Source organism: Pseudorca crassidens, chromosome 4 (assembly GCF_039906515.1).
Source record: "Pseudorca crassidens isolate mPseCra1 chromosome 4, mPseCra1.hap1, whole genome shotgun sequence".
NCBI classification, from domain to species: domain Eukaryota; kingdom Metazoa; phylum Chordata; class Mammalia; order Artiodactyla; family Delphinidae; genus Pseudorca; species Pseudorca crassidens.
The window spans coordinates 122,969,537-122,989,323 of record NC_090299.1 but is presented as its reverse complement, the minus strand read 5'-3'; the positions used below and the strand labels follow the sequence as shown (position 1 = coordinate 122,989,323).

The following is a 19,787-nucleotide window of genomic DNA, read 5'->3' as shown; positions in this document are numbered from 1 at the left end:
TGTTGACCCATCAGCTGTGGTACAGCATGGTGCCGTCCACATTTTTTCTTTCTCTTTCTTTTTTTCTATTAAAAAATTACTGACTCAATACATTGGGCCAATGCTATGCGCTGAGTTACAAAAGTGAGAAAAGGCAACGTTTTCATGGAAAGAATGGGACAAGTACACAAAGAGTGGTGCACACAGTAGGTGTGCAGTCGCACAGTAGGTGTGTATTCTCAGTTCTGGAGGACAAGTGGAAGGGAGGTGAAGGGCTCTGAGCTTCCCCAGAGGGAGCTGTTTCCTTCGGTCTGAAAAGGGTGGTCTCTGGCGAAGGGTGCGTAGGATTTTGATGGATGGGGTGGGAGAGCTAAGTGTGATCTTCAGAACCCACAGCTTTCCCACCTCTGCAAGGTGTTTGTTTGCTCCTCCCCTCCTGTGTGTCCAGCCCTGAGAGAGGACTAGTGGAGGAGGATGGTTCACTTATAGACAAGAGAATGCTTTCATGATAGAGTGCAGCAGGGAAAGGTGATAATGACTGGCTGTTATTTGGATGAAATGCTGGAACGATCTGAACTGAGGTGGGCAGGCTGAACGGGAGACAAATATGGAGAACTGGTTAAAACAGGGACTTTGGCTTCAGACCTGGATTTGGGCCCCAGCTCCGTCACACACGTGCCGTGTGGTCTCTAACTTAGCCACTCTGAACCTCAGTCTCCTCATCTGTAAAATGAAGTTGCAACTTTATAAGATTATCTGAGAATCAAATGAGGTGAAGCATATCACAGTGTCTGACATACAGTCAGCAGTGATAAATGTCAACTACTTTCATTCGAGAGCCATAAGATGGAAAAAATAAACTTATGTTTGCTCAATAAAAGAAGTTTTCTTCATATCAAATCACTAATGAAACTTTTAAAATAAAAGTGGTAAATCAGACCCTGAGGATCTGTCTTTGATCACAAGTACCATACATTTTTCACGCTACTGATGTTCTTCAGAATTACTGTTCGCATTTTGAGGATCCAATCTTCCAAAGTGGATCAGACAAACTAGCAACAATGCCTCTGTTCCTTTGTGCCTCTAGTTTTTCTCTTTGGCCTTTTCTAGGCTTTTGCTTCAAGAACTGGCACATACATTCTATGTTGCATCGCAGTAGCAAAGCCTTACAAAGATCAGGGAATTACTGAGTGTCAGGACATTGGGCAGCAGTCAACCTGGTGTCTGCATGTTAGAATTCTGAAAGTTTGAAAAACGGTTGTGAAACTTTTGTGAAAGATTTATGAAAAATCTAGGCAAAATAGAACTTTTAGGCAATGTCTAAATGACACTGTAGTTTTAATATGAGCATGCTTAAACTAAATGTCACATTTTAAAATTGTAAATGACAGAAAACTGAAATCAGTTTGCCTTATAAGACAAAGGGAGTTTATTGATTCAGTGGTAACTGGAAATCTAGAGGTGCTGACTTCAGGTGAGGTTTGATCCAGCAGCTCAACAGATGCCACCTAGGGCCAGGTTTCTCTCCTCCCCACTCTGCCTTCTATGGTGTTGGTTTTATCCTCAGCCTCCATGAGGTGGCCACAAAGGCAACTCCAAGATCTCCCTCAATGGAAAAGTTGCTACAGCAGCTCCAAAGGTCACATTCTCATACCGTACTATCCAGAGTAAAAAGGATAGTCTGTTCTCCCAGAATTGCTACAAGAAAAAGAAGGTTTATTTTTCCCCAGAGTCTCAGCAAATATCTTCTTGTGGCTCACTGGCTCTGATTGGGTTAGTGCCAATCCAGGTGACTTGGGGGCACAAGCGGGTGTGCCACTGGTTTAAGATTATGGGGCCCACTCCTGGAACTTAGTTTCAATCTGACCCAAGCCAAACTTTCTCTGGAAATTCAAGCATCTGTTGCCAGACTGGGATGATAAATGCTGGGTAGCAAATAGCCAATGTGCACTCTATTGCATTTTTAAAAGGGAGCACCAAATTTGTGCTTACAGATTAGTATACTAAAAACAAAGGCAAGGGAAATACCTATTTCTCACCTGACTTTCCCTGTTGATAGATCACAATAACCAGGAAGGATTTTAGCACTTGGCAGTGTTGTACCTTGGTTCTGTCCTGGAAGCGGGCCGGGGGAGGGGGGGCAGTGGTGCGTGTGGCATTTACAATAAGTAACCAAAGATCAAGGTCAAATGAATGGAGGGCCTAATTAGTTCCCTAAACAAAGAAATAATGTCTGGTGCCTTCCTGGCCCTGTTCTGCTCTGAGGGTGCTGTTGGCTCCAGCCCAGAAGGCTCTGCATTCTTTGGTTCCAGTTCATGTTACTGAGATCACCTGATCTTAAATGACATTGCTAATGTCATTTAATTATTGCTAATAATAAATATTATTTAAATATTGCTGACTAATGCTAATATACGTATTTTTTTAAAGTTTAGATGCATCATGTGTACCTCAAAGAGAAAACAGAATTTAAGCCTTGGAGTGAAATAGGGTGCTTAGTCTGCCGTGACCAAAGAGGACTGGAAATGACAGGAAATTGGGAAGGGGTGGGGGGTGAGGGGAGGTCCAGCCAGAGCAGCCCAAAGACTCAGCCTCAGCTGCTGTACTTCTCCCCTCTCAGCCCATGTGGTGACACTTTGAGTGCACCCTGGGCTTCCAGCCCAGAAAACAGAAGCCAGGATAAGTGGTTTCTATAACATAATGGGGCTAAATGAATGGTTTCTAACTCCAACTTTCAATTACAGTTTAGAAAATGTTTTAGTGATAGATTTGAAGTTCACAAGAGATCAGCTGGAAGGAAGATGTGGAATCAGATTTTCCAGTGTTCCAAATAGCTCTGGGGGACGGGCTATTCATTGATTCAACAAATATTTTTGTTATCCAGCAAATATTTATCCAAGGCCCACTCTGGGCAGATCCTGGGTTACAGTGGTGAACATGACCCTGTCCACATGGGGTTTATGGTCTAGCCCAGAGGAGATAAACAATAACCAAGTGACTGTGCAATTCCACTGAGGGTAAGGGCTAGGCATGAAACATACACGCACATTTGTATATAGTTAAGAAAGTCTTAGACGAACTTTTTGGATTAAATGGGTAGAGAAACTCCCAGTATAGAACACCTTAAAATTCTGGATAAAATATAAAAACCTTAGTCTTTTTTGTCCATTCTGTTCAGGTATTATTTACATATAATGAAATTCACTGATTTTAACTGTACCATTCAGTGAATGTCGACAAATGTATAGAGTCACGTAACCAGCACCATAACCACGATACAGTACAATTCCATCACCCCACAAAGTCCCCTGTGCCCCCTTATTGTCAGTCCTTTCCCCTCCCCCTCCCCCCTGGCAACCACTGATCTATTTCCAATTACTATAGTTTTACCTATTCTAGAGCTTCATATAAATTAAGTCATACAGCATGTAGTTTCTGTGTTTGTTGGAGGAGGTAATCAAGAGGACATGACCAATAGTTGAGCCAAGAGCTGAGCAATTGGAGGCTCCTTACCTCCGTCCCTGTCCTTGGAATGTGAGCTTTGCCTGCCTTCCCTGTGCTAGAAGCCACCCAAGGACGCAGCCTGGAGATGGTGATGAGGTGCTGAGGCCATCGGGACAGTATACAGGACTAAACTAAGTTAAGGCCTCTACATAAATTTTTAAGATTCTGGCAGGCAGGTGTGAAGATCGACCCATCTTGCAGCTGCCCCAGACAAGCCTTGTAAGTAAGTTCCCTTGGTTATTAAACCTGCCACCTACCAATATGAAGTGGTCTGCCTCTTTCTTCTGTCTCTTCCTGCCCTCTGTGTATGGGAGCCAGTTTCAGGTTTCAGAATAAAGTAGACCAACCTGTATTCAAATTCTTCCACTGAGCACCATGATTTGGCGATTTCTCCATGCTGTTGTGCATGGCAGGAGTCTGCTCCTTTCCTATTGATGAGTGGTGTTCCACTGAATGGATATACCACAATCTGTTTTATTAATTCACTAGTTGATGGATATTTGAGTTCTTTCTGGCTTTTTGCTATAATGAATAAGCAGATATAAATATTTACCTATAAGTCTTTGAGTAGACATATATTTTCACTTCTCTTGGGTAAATACCTAGGAATGGAATGGCTGGCTCATATGGTATGGTAAGCAGAATTCTGAGAAAGACTCCCAATGACATTCATCCTTGCCTAATTCCCTCCCTTTTGAGTGTCAGTGGGACACGTGAATATGATGAGCTATCGCCCCCATGATTATGTTACCTTAACACAGCAAAGGGAGATTAGCTGGGTGGGCCTAATCTAATCATGTGAGCCTTTTAAAAACTTTCAGACAAAAAAAAAAAGTCTGAGAGATGTGAAGCACAGGGGAGATTCAATGCGTCCTCACTGACTTGAAGACAGAGGGGACCCCTAAGAAGGAATATGGACAGCCTTAAGAGAGAAGCCCTCACCTGACAGCCAGCAAGGAAATGGGGACCTCAGTCTTGCAACCACAAGGAACTGCATTCTGCCAACACCCTCACTGAGCTTGGAAGTGGATTTCATCCTAGAGCTTCCAGAAGAGGACTCAGTCTGGCTAACACCCTGACTTCAGTCTTGTGACCAGCCACACTGTCCCAGACTTCTGACCTTCACAGCTATGAGATAAAAACCAACTGTAGTTTTAATCCACTAAATTTGTGGTTTTGTTATAGCAATAGAAAATGAATACATATATGTATGTTTAACTTCATAAGAAACTGCTAAATTGATTCCCAAAGTGGTTATACCATTTTAAATGCCCATCAGCAACATCTGAGGTTTGCAGCAGCTCCATGTTCTTGGCAATACCTGATATTGTCAGTCTTTCTCATCTTTTAGCCATTCTTGTGTAGTGGTATTTCATCGTGATATTTCATAATTCGCATTTCCCTGATGTTCTTATTTGTTATCTGTATATCTTCATCAGTGAAACGTCTGTCTAAATCTTTTGCCTATTTAAAACAATTGAATTGTTTGTCTTACTCTTTCAAAGCACTGTGGAGCTGGTGGTAAAGGGAAGGAAGAACTATGAAAAACCTTGATTGTAGAGGGGAAAGCAGGGCTTTGCTGAGAGGGATGAAGGAGAGGGGGCACTGGCCAACCCCAGAGTCTCAGTATGAATGAGCCACATCCAGGAGGCAGGAGATAAAAAGCAGTGGGCTTGAATAAGGTAGGAGGCAAGAACCCCTGAAAGAGAGCACAATGGCTATACCAGAGCACAGCCTGCCTGCGTAAGGAAATGTTACCTACCTCAGTCCTGGCACTGGGAAGAAAACTCTGCCCAAAGTACTTCCAGTGTTAAGCTTCCACTCACAAGTGTTTGAGCCTGAAATTTACATCTCCTACATGGACCTGAAAACTTTAAACATAAAATTTATTTTAAAGTGGCCCCATGTTGGTAGTGCTTCTACCTCCCCAGCCCAGCTACCTGAGCATTTCACTTTAACACAGGACTCAAAGAGGTCCCACTGATAAAGTTCAAAGGTATGTGAATTCACAATAAATAAGTCACTAAGGGCTTCCCTGGTGGCGCAGTGATTGAGAGTCCGCCTGCCGATGCAGGGGACACGGGTTCGTGCCCCGGTCCGGGAAGATCCTACATGCCGCGGAGCGGCTGGGCCCGTGAGCCATGGCCGCTGAGCCTGCGCGTCCGGAGTCTGTGCTCCGCAACGGGAGAGGCCACAAGAATAAGAGGCCCGAGCACCGCAAAAAAAAATAAGAAGTCACTAAATAAATAAAGAAATGAGACTCTTGTGAGCCAATAAACTGTAAAGGCTATGAATACTGGATGATTGGGCATAGAATATTAAATAAGTGTGTTTAATGTTTTTAAAGAGATAGGATAATGGAATAAGGGCATAACAAAGAACAAAACATTCAAAGTTGACAGATATCCAGAAAAAAGCGAAAATTACATGACAGCTATTCTTCATTAGCAACAGTGAAGCCAGGAGACAGTGGAGTATCTTCAAAGTGCTGATTGAAAATAACCATGAACCTAAAATTATATGTCAAGTGAAGCCACATTTCAAGAAGAAAATCAAAAGAAAGACATTATCCAACCAAAACTGGGAGATTTCAGTAACAAAAATCCTCACTATGAAGGTTCTTAGGGATGTACTTTAAGGAAAAGGAAAGTAATCCCAGAGGAAGTTCTGAGATGCAAAAAGGAATGATGAGAAGTTTAGGTAAAAACTGTGGACAAATGTAAACAACGTTCCATATATGAAACAATAATTTCTAAAGGAAGCTTCAAAAATATTCAGTGTAGAATTAAAATCCTGGGAAAAGTAGCCTAAAAATTGGGATTCATGTATTTGCTATAATGAACACAGTGTCAGGCCCTGTGCTGAGGTCTTATATTACTTAATCTTCCCAACCACCTTATGAGGAAGGTGCTATTCTTAGCCAAGGTTTTCAAATGAGAAGACACACATAGCCAGGAAGTGTCAGCTGGAACTTAAGCCAAGTCTATTTGATTCTGAGCCTCCTCTCTCAAGCAGCCTACCGCACTGCTCTCACGGGTAATATTTGTTGTGGAAACCATAGGCAAGTGTAGAGAAAATATAGGCAAGTGATATAGGCAAGTGTAAAGCCAAGAATTCCCCTGCATCATCACTGTCATATGTACAGGTACACACACACATAACTTTGAAAACAATTGGGATCATAACTATCTACTGTTTTGAATCTCAGTTAATATTACCTATGAATACGATATTTTAAATATAATCGTCTTCCTCTTAATTATTTTCTGGAGCAATATTTTTAAATGGTTCATTGCTTAGTATTTTTTAACTGCTTTACCCCTATTCTTCTACAGTATTCACTGTTAAATTTTGTTAGACGTGAAGATAATCTATTTGATACTTCTATTTTCTCAAACTTGAAATGTAATAAGAGAGAGAAGTGGATGACTATTCTATTGCTGGCTATACTTTTTTGTTTTAGAGATCTTCATTTGCAGATACACATCACATCACATGATTCCAAAATTATGTGCTTCAAAGCAGATTCAGGATACAGCATGTGGATTTTCAGAACATGTAAATTAGATGGTTCTTCTTGATGAAAGTCTTTGCTTTATGACAAAAATTTCCTATATGTTTTCTTTCACATAAACTGTTTTCTTAAAATATAGAAATATCACTTCCTTTATGAAAATTAGTGCATGTGGAACTTAACAGAAATGCAGTTATGACTTCTAAAGAGATGAGTTTGTGTACACACACACACACACACACACACATACATACAAATATGTGTATTTCAGTCTCAACCCAGAGGTTAATTAAAATCATCATATTATTATAATGTGTATAGTAAAATCTCCTCGATTCAAATATGCCATTGATTTTAAACTTTCAATAACTCAGATACTAAACATACAATTTAGAGTAAGGAGAAACCAATATGAGGTATGTGTGCATTTGTCTGCAATCCCATTATACCTTGCTCAAAGCACATTAACGTGTTTCATTTTACGTGTGAATACCGACTTGCTTGACAAGTATCAAATGCCCATATCCAAAAGTAACAAGATGGCATACGAACATTGCACCTTTGAACAAACATGGATAGTCTCATCCACCCTTCTCCTTTTCCCCACCCAAACCATCACATGAGTTTAATTTTGTAGCCATGTGTTTTCCGTGGCCTGATAGTGCAGAGAGTGCACAGTCAAATATTATTCACACCAGGTCTCCCCTCGGCTTCACACATCTTTGTGGGCCTCTCCTCACTTCTACCGGGAACTAGCTATTGCTCCGTCTGTGCAAAACAACTTTTATATAGTATCTTAAGCAGAATAGAGAAAAGGAAATATGCTGAAGAGAATGACGGAATTTGTTCTAGAACCAAGTGTAAACTCGTTTAGTGGGGGGGGGGAAGGGGGGAGATATGCGGTCCCCCGGGCCTGCGACGTCCACTATCCCCACCCACAAGCAGGCTCCCGCGGCTCCGCCTCCATTCCCAAATATCACTCACTGCCCTCCTGTTTCTGCCCTCCCACCCTTGAGAATCTCTCTGAATCTGTGATTTAAAGCGGGCATCCATTGCCATCCTTCCTGGACCGCCTAATGCTAGGTCGCAGTTGTCGGGGTAACAGCGTGTCCAAAGGGAGGACTGGCTCTCCGGAGTTTCCACGGAAACCACTCCCCGCAGAAGCAGGTGCGGCGGGCGCAGCGGGTGGGGCTGGGAGGAACCCTCGGGGCGGGGCGGGGCCCCCAGCGCCCTGTACGGGTTATATTTGTACTATATTTTATCAAGCACTACCTTCGGTGGGACATTTCACATGTAAAACAGAACCACTAATTCCTTCCGGCTTGATAAAAACCCAGTGGCTCTCGAGGCGCTGCCCGCGTTTTGGAGATGGTCCAGGTCGAGGAGGAGCTGCAAAGGAGCCCCCCCCCCCACCACCAAACAGTAAGGTTCTCCTGGCCAGTGTCCTCTGGAGAGGCTGGAGCATTCGTGTGCGCGACAAAACGTGAGCGAAACCCAGTTTGATGAGCTTCTTGCGCTTTGCATAGTGCCAGGATATTCCACCAGTGCCCAGAAAATCAAGTATTAATAGGTTTGAGGTTTGCTGCGTTCCTCTAAGTCCCCTTTACATTTGAGACGCCAGGTTGGGTTAACTGGAAAGGCACTCGCCCTCTTGCTTTGTTTCACAAGTATCGTTGAGAAGAGTATCAGTTTTATGTTCAGAGCGACTAGGAAAGAACTGAGGTTTCTGGAGAATTCCTAGGTCAAGGCTGGAGTTTGAACCTTTTCCCGGTCCGTGCCTGCGCAGTCATTCCAGCTGCGGCATCGCTAGGGATGAGGCAGGGTGACTGCGGTCGAACATGCTCTCCTTGGTCCCCAGCCTGTCATCTTTGTGTCTCTTTTTGGGGGGAGGGGCTGTCTGACACAGTTATTAAACCTGGCAGCTGCGTTGGCGGCACCGAGGCGCATTTTGAGTGAGCCTGCAGAAAATGAGGGGCTTTCAGCGGGGCGCCAGCTTGTCACTTCTCGCTGCCTGAAAGGCGGCTCTCAGAGTGCTTTCTCTGGCTTCTATTAGTGGCCGCGGGGAGTGCGCGCATTTCACGAGAACAATTGGAAACGTGAGTATCTGTGGCTCCGCACTGCTTGCAGGCGACTCGGCTCCTAGGGCTTACAGCCTAGTGGCGGGGACGCAAAGGCAGCGGGAGGAGAGGCCGGCCCGCGGGGGATCGGGCTGCGGGAGGGCCTCGCGACGCACGTCGCCACGCCTTGTCTGTAGGTGGTGCGCACTGGCGCGACAAGGAGGCGACAACCGGGCTGGCTGCGAGAGGGAGCTGCAGCGCCCGGTTTCTAGCGCACGCCTTGGTATCTGGTCCTGTGCTTTGGGGTCGGATGCACAAAGAAAAGACCTCGGGCCTAGGCAGCCAGGGGAGACAGTCCTGTTCAGCCCCCCGTACCTCGGGTCCTTTTTGAGAAAGGGGAGAAGCTGCATTTTACGGTTGGCTCGAAACAATGAGATTAGGCCTCCCGCCCGGGAGGACCCGTGTGCAATGGCAGTGACCACCGCGGCCAGGCCTGCGGGGACCCGGGAGTGGCGGCGCCTCCAGGGTCGCGCCTCCCGACGTTGGCCCATCCGGATTCTTTTGCGATATAAGAGCCTCTTGGGCCTCAGGTCCCAAACCCCGAGCTTGCTCCTTCCCTTCTCCTCCTCTCACACTGTGTTCTAACAGGGCAGATATTTTATGAACACCATGCGTAAATAATTCCCTTTTCTCCCCGAAGTATGAGTGTGAAGGGGTGTGCTTTTTCTTACTATTGGTTGCTAGAGGGAATCTTGAAGTTCAGCTTCGGTTTTATATGTATTTCTGGACAAGATTTCCAACATTCCAGAGCTGGCATCATGCCAGGGTGGCTCCGTGGTTTATGTATTCCTTAAAGAACCTTGGCTTTCCCCTAGGGGTTCCAAGGAGCGTTTAACAGCGTCAGCTGGCTCTGGAATGTCATGTTCAATATTTCGTGTGCGTTTCCATGTCGATCTGGTTCAGGCCCGAATGTGTGATACCCAGACATTGTATCGAAAGCCTCACTCCTGCCATCTCTGAGGCTGGATTTCTTGCTGTGCTGTCTGATATCCAGCGTCAGGTAAGGTTCACCTTGCCCAGGGGGTGGCCAGAGCCAGGACTCCTCTGATGTTGGGTGTGTGGGCAGTCAGCTGTGGGGTGGGAGAGCTTTTCCAGGCCTCAGTTTCCTAATCTATAAAATGAGCACAACAAAATAATAGAGAGATGCTGGTGTTTCAATCCCGTCTCCCACTAAGCAACTTTTCTGTTATAACCTGATAGTTGAGGATTATGTTAATGAAAACAAAAAGGTAAGAAAGGAGAAGCCTACAAAATGGGAAAAAAAATTAAATAACCCTAAGAAAAGCAGTTATCAAGTTAGCTTGGAAATTCCCTAAAAACAGACTAGCCTGTTGGGAGGAAATTAATGTATAGGTGAAGAAGTAAAACTGTCATGGACATGAATATGGCCTATTTATTTATTTATTTTGGCCACACCATGCCTTGAGGGATCTCAGTTCCCTGACCAGGGACTGAACCCCAGCCACAGCAGTGAAAGCCCGGAATCCTAACCAGTAGGCCACCAGGAAGCTCCCCATATGGCCTCTTTAATTTTACATTATCAGGTTGTGGCCCTTGAGGAAGTTTGATGTCCCTCTAACAGGGAGACGAGGGTTGATATTCGGTGCTTTATTTGCCCCCAAACTTGGTTTTCCATCCTGGAGTGTGGTGTCTCAGGTTTTTGCAAATGAGTTCCTTGTTAACAAAAACCAGATGATAATTAAGTTAAAAAAAAAAAAAAAAAGCATTGTGAAAAGAAATTAATGTGGTTCTGAGGTGTTAAGTATGATATGATAGAACCAGGAAGAAATGCCCCTACCGAATTCTACTCTAGTAAAATAATGGTTAGGGTATTGTTTCTAATTTTGTCCATTGTACTTTAAAAAGAATGTGGAGAAACTGGAGGAGGGGGTTCAGAATGGAGCAACCAAAATAACAATGTAGCAGAAAGAGGAGAAGCTTTCAAAAAAAAAATTTTTTCTTTTTAAATCCTGAGGCTGGGTGAGGTTCTGAAAAGAATGGAATAAGAGAAAACCAGATTTCGATAGAATAGAATGAACTTCTAAAATGGTGAAAGAATAAAATGAGGCACTGAGGAGCTTCAAAAGGAGGATAATTTACCACCTGCCCTTCATGGTCTAGCCCCCGCCCTGCATGAACCTGGCTGCCTGCTCGCATCACGTAGGGACTTTAAAACTCTTCTAAGGCCCAGGTCCCTCCCTAGGCCCAGATTCTGTCTTCACTCGTCTCAACGTGGGTGTGGATATTTTGTTAGAGCTTCCTAGGTGAAACCTGAGGTAGGGAAACATTGGTCACGCCTAAGAGGGCAAAGTCCATGGCTGCAGGGACCAGCAGGGAGCATAAATGCCGGAGGAGGGCCAGGGGCTGCTGGGGCTTAAGGAGGGAAGGCAGCTATGATCCACACGGGGATGTCAGCCAACTTTGCCAGATCTTCCACTTTATCAGGGATTTCTGGAAATCCAGTTATCTATTTATTAATATGAAATCTTCAGATCTTTAAGGGTTGCAACTAAGTAAGAGTAAAACATTTAAAAGTAAATTGTGCTTGCCAAACAGAACACATCCCACAGGCCCGATTAGGTAATAACCTCAGCCACAGACTTGTGCCTTCTCTTCAGGGCTGGAGCAGGGGCAGGACTAGGGCCTATCCCAGGGCCTCTTCTAGTTTGAGTTCTGTTGTTTTGCTTTGTTTCGTTATTTGTTTTAGTAAATTTATTTTATCTATTTATTCTTTTTTAAGTTGAAATATAGTTGATTTACAATAATGTGTTAGTTTCAGGCATATAGCAAAGTGATTCAGTTATACTTATATGTGTATATATATGTATCTATTTCAGATTCTTTTCCCATATAGGTTATTATAAGGTATTGAGTAGAGTTCCCTGTGCTATACAGTAGGGCCTTGTTGGTTATCTATTTTATATATAGTAGTGTATATCTGTTAACCACCAACTCCTGATTTATCCCTCCTCCCCTTCCCCCTTTGGTAACCATAAGTTTGTTTTCTGTGTCTGTGGATCTATTTCTGTTTTGTACATAAGTTTATTTGTATCATTTTTTTTTAGGTTCCACATATAAGTGATATCATGTGATATTTGTCTTTGTCTGACTTACTTCACTTAGTATGATAATCTCTATGTCTATCCATGTTGCTGCAAATGGCATTATTTCATTCTTTTTTATGGCTGAGTAATATTCCACTGTATATATGTACCACATCTTCCTTATCCATTCATCTGTTGATGGACACTTAGGTTGCTTCCACATCTTGGCTATTGTAAATAGTGCTGCTAGGAACATTGGGGTGCATGTATCTTTTAGAATTATCGTTGTCTCCAGGTATATGTCCAGGAGTGGGATTGCTGGATCATATGGTAGCTCTAGTTTTAGTTTTTTAAGGAACTTCCACACTGTTCTTCATAGTCCTGCACCAATTTACATTCCCACCGACAGTACAGGAGGGTTTTCTTTTTCTCCACACCCTCTCCAGCATTTCTTATTTGTAGACTTTGATAGATCTCTCTAGATTATTTGAATGAAGAAACATTCTCTGTTCCCTAAGCTTCCCCTGATTGTTAAGTTAAAGGGGCTGGCCCTGGGGATTGGGATAATGCCCACAGGCCCCCGAGGTAAGAAGTAACCAGCATGCCCCCTGTCCAACATCTACCACTCAGAGTTTCTGGCTGCCTCTGCTGATCACGGAGGTAAGGCGAGTGAGGATTGGGAGGCTTGATCTGTTCTATGGGAGGCCTGGGAACTGTCCTGAAGCCGCCTTCTGCTGTCATTTGGGTTGGGGGGAGGGCATGGGTACCGTAAATTGTCCATGCATATAAGCAGCACTGATGTTGAAATGTGATTTCAAAAGTCCCCAGTTCAGGGTTTCCCTGGTGGCGCAGTGGTTGAGAGTCCGCCTGCCGATGCAGGGGACACGAGTTCGTGCCCCGGTCCGGGAAGATCCCACATGCCGCGGAGCCTGCGCGTCCGGAGCCTGTGCTCCACGGCGGGAGAGGCCACAACAGTGAGAGGCCCGCGTACCCGAAAAAAAAAAAAAAGTTCCCAGTTCACACATCTTTTAAATTTCCCTCAAGCCTTCCCTAAGCTGCACAAGCAACGGAAGAAGGTGTGTCTCCACGAGCAAAGAGGAGGCATTGAACACCACTTTCCGCGGATAAGAACTTAGCCAGAAGTAAAAAAACTCAGAGGACCTTAAAATGTGACTTGGCTGGATTCTCCCTGCCTTTTCCCTCTGGTTTAGGGCTGCTTTTATTTTGCTCGGATGTGGGGTCAGGTGAAGTAACAGGAAGGCAGAACACCTGCCTCTCTCTGGCTGTTCCTCCCACTGTAATGCTGAGACCAGGGTGGTACCTCCCTCCCCAGACACAAGGCAGCCTTGCAGGCTAACACACAGACCTGGGTGTGCACAGTGGCAGGGATTCAGCACAGAGGGGATGACCACTTACCCCAGGGCAACGAGCAGATGCCAGCTTTGTTCAAAACAGCTTTGTCAAGCAAGGCGGCCCGGTACGTAAATGAAAAAAGCACTTTAGCAGCTGCCATTTTCGCTTCCCATAGGCTCTGGGTAGGCAGGCAAAACCAGAGTAATTGAACAGATGCCTGGCTCCCCTCTGCAGGCTGTGCAAAACCTCCCAAAGCCATGGCCATGTTGTCTTCAGTCCTTTTGCCAGCCCCTCGGCTCTCCAGTCAAAAAAGCAGTACCCGTGATCAAAGATTTCACTATCAAGGAGAAAGGAAGGAGAGTTTTGCAGCTAGAATGTGGAAACAGCGCTGAGAAAGGGGAAGGAAATAGGATCCAGGTGTTTGGTTGGATTCTGGGTGCCAAAACCCAGAAATTAGTTGCTTGGAAGGGGCAGAAGCTGTATCAGCCCTAATGTTGAGCTGCCAGGGCCTTAGGCTGTGGCAGAGATGCTCTGCTCTGGTATAATCTTCGTCTCTCCTAAGGACTGCATAAAAAAAAGGGGTTGATTTGATTCTCCCATGGGAATCCTAGATGAACACATTCTACCCCATCAGCCTTTGCCACTAGCCGGGGACCAGCTTCGGAGGACCAGGGTGTAAGGTGGGGTGCTGTGAGGTCCCTTTGAGGGTCTGACTCACGTCACAGCACCGGTGCAGCCTCAGGACTGTGGCTCAGGAATGGGCTGCATACAAGACTTTTCCCACTCGTGCTCCTTTTAGTCCTGGGACCAACCTTCAGAGTGTTCTTTGGAATCAGCTTCCCTTTATGTCTGTCCTTCTTCCGGCCATAGCCCAGGCTGACTGTTAAATATACCAATTGCCTGCCCTCCAATGCCTGGAACAGCAAGTTCCGTCCATTTCTGGCTTGATAATGACAGGTTGCCTATGGAGCATCCCGGCCCGTGAGCTGTCTACCAGGGTTACGCAAGCAGCTTCTAGTTTCTCTTGAGGTAGTTTATCCGGTTGCCTTTCCATCCTATAAACTTCCTGTTGGCTCTTTTTAGTAAATTACTCTTAACAGAAGATCTCTTTATGTGTGTCCAGGGACAGAGAGAAAAGGTAAAACTCCATTCCACTTTTTTGAATTTCTTCATGATGGTGGTAGAAAAATTGATTAAGGGGAAATTTGATACTGTTGGCTAAAATGCAACTATATGTTCATGACCCTTCAATTCATCTCTGTCCTGCATGATCAAATATTCTTGTTATATGAGATTAATAAGAATATTAGTAAAGTTCAATTATGCAGTGATATGAACTATAAAGGGTTTAAAAAAACAATTCCATTGGAAATTTTATTTTAAAGTAGATTATTCTCATCACCATGTAGTGGTAAGCCAAAAAGTAAATTATCCTAATGTGTAGTTATATATAGTAGGTAACCAAAATGCAGAAAATTTTATTTTTTAAGTTTTATTGAAGTGTAGTTGATTTACAATGTTGTGTTAATTTCTGCTGTACAGCAAAGTGATTCAGTTACACATATATATTCTTTTTCATACTCTTTTCCATTATGGTTTATCACAGGATATTGAATATAGTTCCCTGTGCTATACAATAGGATCTTGTTGTTTATCCATGCTACATATACTAGTTTGCATCTGCTCACCCCAAACTCCCAGTCCTTCCCTCCCCGGCCCCCCGCCTTGGCAACCGCAAGTCTGTTCTCTGTGTCTGTGAGTCTGTTTCTGTTTCATAGATAAGTTCATTTGTGTCCTATTTTAGATTCCACATGTAAGTGATATCATATGGTATTTGTCTTTCTCTTTCTGACTTACTTAGTATGATAATCTCTAGGTACCTCCATGTTGCCAAAATGCAGAAAAATTTAAATTAAATCTATGAAATAGTTACCCTGTTTCTCCCACTAAGTATGAAAAAAGAAGGAAGCATATGACCATTTTAAAAACTAGCTCTTGCCATCATGGTTAGAAGAAAGATTTACACACACACAAACAGATAAAGAGTATAACAAAGAAAGTGTTAGGTGGAGTGCTAGACTGACTAATCAAATGTGGGGGCAAGTGACACAGACAGTCTGTTCTATGCCAAAGCCAGAAAGGGGGACATTGATGCTTGTGGGTATAATCAGGTACTCTGTGGTGGCTCCAGGGCTTTGAGGAATGGTCTAGAAGTGGAAAGGTAAGCAGAGAAGGTGGAGGTATTTTTCACCTAGAGGCAGACAGCTTAAGCAGTGGCTCAAAAGTCATGGATTTGGGAACTTACTTTTTTTAAAAAATTGAAGTATAGTTGCTGTACAATACTATATAAGTTACAGGTATACAATATAGTGATTCACAATTTTTAAGGGTTATACTCCATTTATAATTATTATAAAATATTGGCTATGGTCCCCACATTGTACAATATATGCTTGTAGCTTATTTTACACATGATAGTTTATGTCTCTTAATCCCCTACCTCTGTCTTGCCCCTCCCTTCTTCCCTCTCCCCACTGGTAACCACTAGTTTGTTCTCTATTTCTGTGTGTTTCCTTTTTGTCGTATTCACTAGTTTATTGTATTTTTTAGATTCCACATATAAATGATATCATACACTATTTGTCTTTCTCTGTCTGACTTATTTCACTCAGCATAATGTCCTCCAAGTCCATCCATGTTGCTGCAAGTGGCAAACTTTCATTCTTTTTTATGGTGGAGTAATATTCCATTGTATATATATACGACATCTTCTTTATCCATTCCTCTGTTGATGGACACTTAGATTGCTTTCATGTCTTGACTATTGTAAATAGTGCTGCTATGAACATTGGGGTGAGTGTATCTTTTCGAGTTAGTGTTTTTGTTTTTTCTAGATATATACCCAGGAGTGGAATTGCTGGGTTATATGTAATTCTGTTTTTAGTTTTTTGAGAAACCTCCATACTGTTTTCCGCAGTGGTTGCACCAATCTACACTCCCACCAACAGTGTATGAAGGTTCCCTTTTCTCCACATCCTCACAAACATTTGTTGTGTGTGTTCCTTTTTTTGTTTTTAAGGAAAATAGTTTATAATCATTGGAAGGAGGAGAGTTCTTTCTTCCTTTTGATGACGGCCATTCTGACAGGTGTGAGGTGTTATCTCATTGTGGTTTTGATGTGCGTTTCCCTGATGATTAGCGATGTTGAGCATCTTTTCATGTTGGCAGCTCACTTTTGATGGTTAACAGAGAGAAAGAAAACAGGCCTTCTCTCTGGAGGCAGATGATAGGTATTTGTATCCCAAAGGTGTGTGACCTTGAGCAGTTTGCATAACACACATAGATGAGCTTCCTCATCAATGAGTGGGGACGACCATTCCATTTTTAAGGAATAAAGGGAATTGATGTAAAGGGTTCAGCATGGTTCATGGCACCCAGATGATTAACCTATCATGAGTATTGTTTTGTTTTTTTATGGTTTTTTTTTGCGGTCTGTGGGCCTCTCACTGTTGTGGCCTCTCCCGTTGCGGAGCACAGGCTCCGAACGCGCAGGCTCAGCGGCCATGGCTCACGGGCCCAGCCGCTCCACAGCATGTGGGATCTTCCCGGACCGGGGCACGAACCCGCGTCCCCTGCATCGGCAGGCGGACTCTCAACCACTGCGCCACCAGGGAAGCCCTATCATGAGTATTGTTAAGAAGAAAGACATACGGTAAGGCTCTACCCAACTTCAATATCCTCAAAGAATGAGGAATTTGAACTTGTTCTTAAGACAATGTGGCACCATTGTAGAATCTTTAGGAAAAGGAAAATGTCTTGTACCATTTATAGAAAAGCTCACTAAATTTTTACAAATTCCTATATGACCATTTGAATCTCTGCTTGGATTTGTTTTCTCTTCTTTTTTGTGTTTGTAATTCAAACTTTAATACTTGGACAAATTAACCAGAATTTAAATACACTCCTCTAAATCTGTGAGAAGACTGCCACTCAAGATGGTTTGTCAGGAAACTGTGTGATCTGTGGCCAGTATTGTATTGGCCTCCAGCCTCCCTGGAGAACTAACAGTAGCTCTGAGTTTAATGATGTGATAAACTCTGTCAGTTACTTTTTTGACAGATGAACCTTGTGAAAATTCACTACACAAAAATTTTTATTAAATATATAGGACTGCCTCATTTCCACTAGCATATTATTCTTCTTGGACTTTTCCCCACAACCCTTTATTTTTAGCTCTTTTAAGTAAAAGTTACAACTTTACTATGCTTTTGGTTTGGCAATGAGCAATATGCTTCCATTGTTATATCTCTATTTTACAACTTTCCAGAATTGTTTGGTGTTATTTTTAGAATATGAGTCAGTTGCAGTCTTCACACTGTGGTTTTGAGAGTGTTTTTATAACCCTTCTGAGCGAAATGTTTCTCTGGAATTTTTCTCCCTACTCCTCCCCTCCCTCCTTTCCTTAATTTCTTTGAGTTTGTCTTTATTAAACATAATCTTGAAGCGGAGTAAAGGTTGTTATCTGACTCTCCCCCCTCACCAAGTTCCTAAGAATAAACATTTCTGAGATAATCCAGCAAAAATCACTGATCTCATTAGTTTCCCCAAAGGAAAACAAATCAGTCTTGTGAGGTAGTATCAGGATTTTTAGAAGATGATTATTTTCCAGGCTTAATTTTTAAAGGGGGGGCGAGGAGGGCTGGGGGCCAGCTCTGTGCCTCACACACAGTAAAGACTTCCATATTCTGTTCTTTCATTCACATTTATGTTTCCCTAGGAGGGAGAGGGAGACCAGGCACGGTCTTCTTGCCAATGTGAATTAGCTCTTCATTGGCCAGATTCTTTGGACATCCACTTACCAGCCATCCTCTAGTTTTCTGAGTAACAAAGATCTTGTTTTACTTGGAACTAACATAGGTCCTTTGTTCAAAAAGCTCAACACAAAATTTTGAAATGAGAACTGTAATCCTTCCTTTATAAAGAAATGCTTGGCAAGCTAATGTTTATAACCAACCCTACTGCTTTTACAAGCACAGAGATGGATCAAAGTTCCACCAACACTCCGTGGATTAGCATGTGTGCTATATAGCAGACACTGTCCTTGCCACTGTGCAGCTGGGATCCCACTGAGTCCTAACAGGAATCCTGTGAGAAGGTGCTGTTGTCCTCATTTTAGAAGGTCCAAGAGGCTGGATCAGTTGTCCAAGGTCACCAGCTACTAAGAAGCAGGCCCAGGAGTCTGCCTCAGACCCGTCTGACTTTAAAGCCATAGCTCTTTCCAGTACACTCTACTCTATTCTCATACAGTATGAGACACAGCAGAATCCTTTGGAATAGTCTGTTCCCCAGTTTGGGTTTCATTAGAGTTCTCTAATGAGTGAATGGTTCACACTCAAACAATTCTCACAGACAAGACCAGGACTAGTTTTCTTTGAATCATCTAGTTCTCATAAACCAACCGGTACAAGGCAGGTCCAGCAAGTTTCCTGGATGATTGACTATTGGCCAGTATTTCAAGGTGGAAAACTGTGTCTAAGACCCACTCAGAAGTGTAGTAAGGGTAGCTGCACGGACCACCAGCAGGTAAATGCACTGTGTCCTCAGCAGCTGGCCTATTAGGGTGTGGGAAGTTGTAGCTTTTCACTAGAACCTTCCATCCACTGGAAAAAAACAGATAAGGCAAGACTGGAAAAGCCAAGTACTTAAGCAAATTTGCTGAGGCTCTGATCATGAATAAGCCTGATGAAGCCTGAAGCTCCTAAATGAAATTCATGCGTAAATTCTCTCTTGCCAGCTTACTCTTAGGAGAAACTATTTGTGGTCATCATTATTGTCAAATTTCTAAGTTTCCAAAGGTAAGGACCGTCATTTTAACTCTTTATCCTGGCACTTAGCTTGTTGCTTGGCACACAGTATATGTTAAATAAACATTTGTTTGAATGAGTGTATTAGTCAGGGTTCTCCAGAGAAACACAACCAATAGGATATTGATTGATTGGCTGATTGGAATTGGCTCATGTGATTTTGCAGGTTGGTAAGTCCAATCTGTAGGGAGGACAGCAGGCTGGAGATGCAGGGAGAGCCAATGTTCCAGGTAAAAGCCATCAGGCAGGAAGAGTCAATATTGCAGATGAAGTCCAAAGGCAGTCTGCTGGTTATTTTGCTCTTACTCGAGAGAAGGTCCATCTTTTTGTTTTATTTAGTCCTTTTTAAAAAAATTTATTGAAGTATAATGGATGTACAGTATTATATAAGTTACAGGTGGGTGTACAATAT

The 19,787-nt window shown here is 43.3% G+C and overlaps 1 protein-coding gene across 4 annotated transcripts in view; it reads left to right on the top strand.

Annotated features, from left to right (window-relative positions):
• Positions 1–8,002: 8,002 nt before the first annotated feature.
• TRIM2 (tripartite motif containing 2) overlaps positions 8,003–19,787 on the top strand; it is a 171,179-nt gene continuing 159,394 nt past the window's right edge. For 3 of the 4 annotated variants that reach the window (XM_067736628.1, XM_067736625.1, XM_067736624.1), the window contains exon 1: positions 8,003–8,164. The gene's annotated coding sequence lies outside the window, so the exon portion shown is untranslated. Of the gene's footprint in view, positions 8,165–8,334; positions 8,481–19,787 lie in introns of those variants that run through there. The other variant, XM_067736629.1, reaches the window with a different exon arrangement.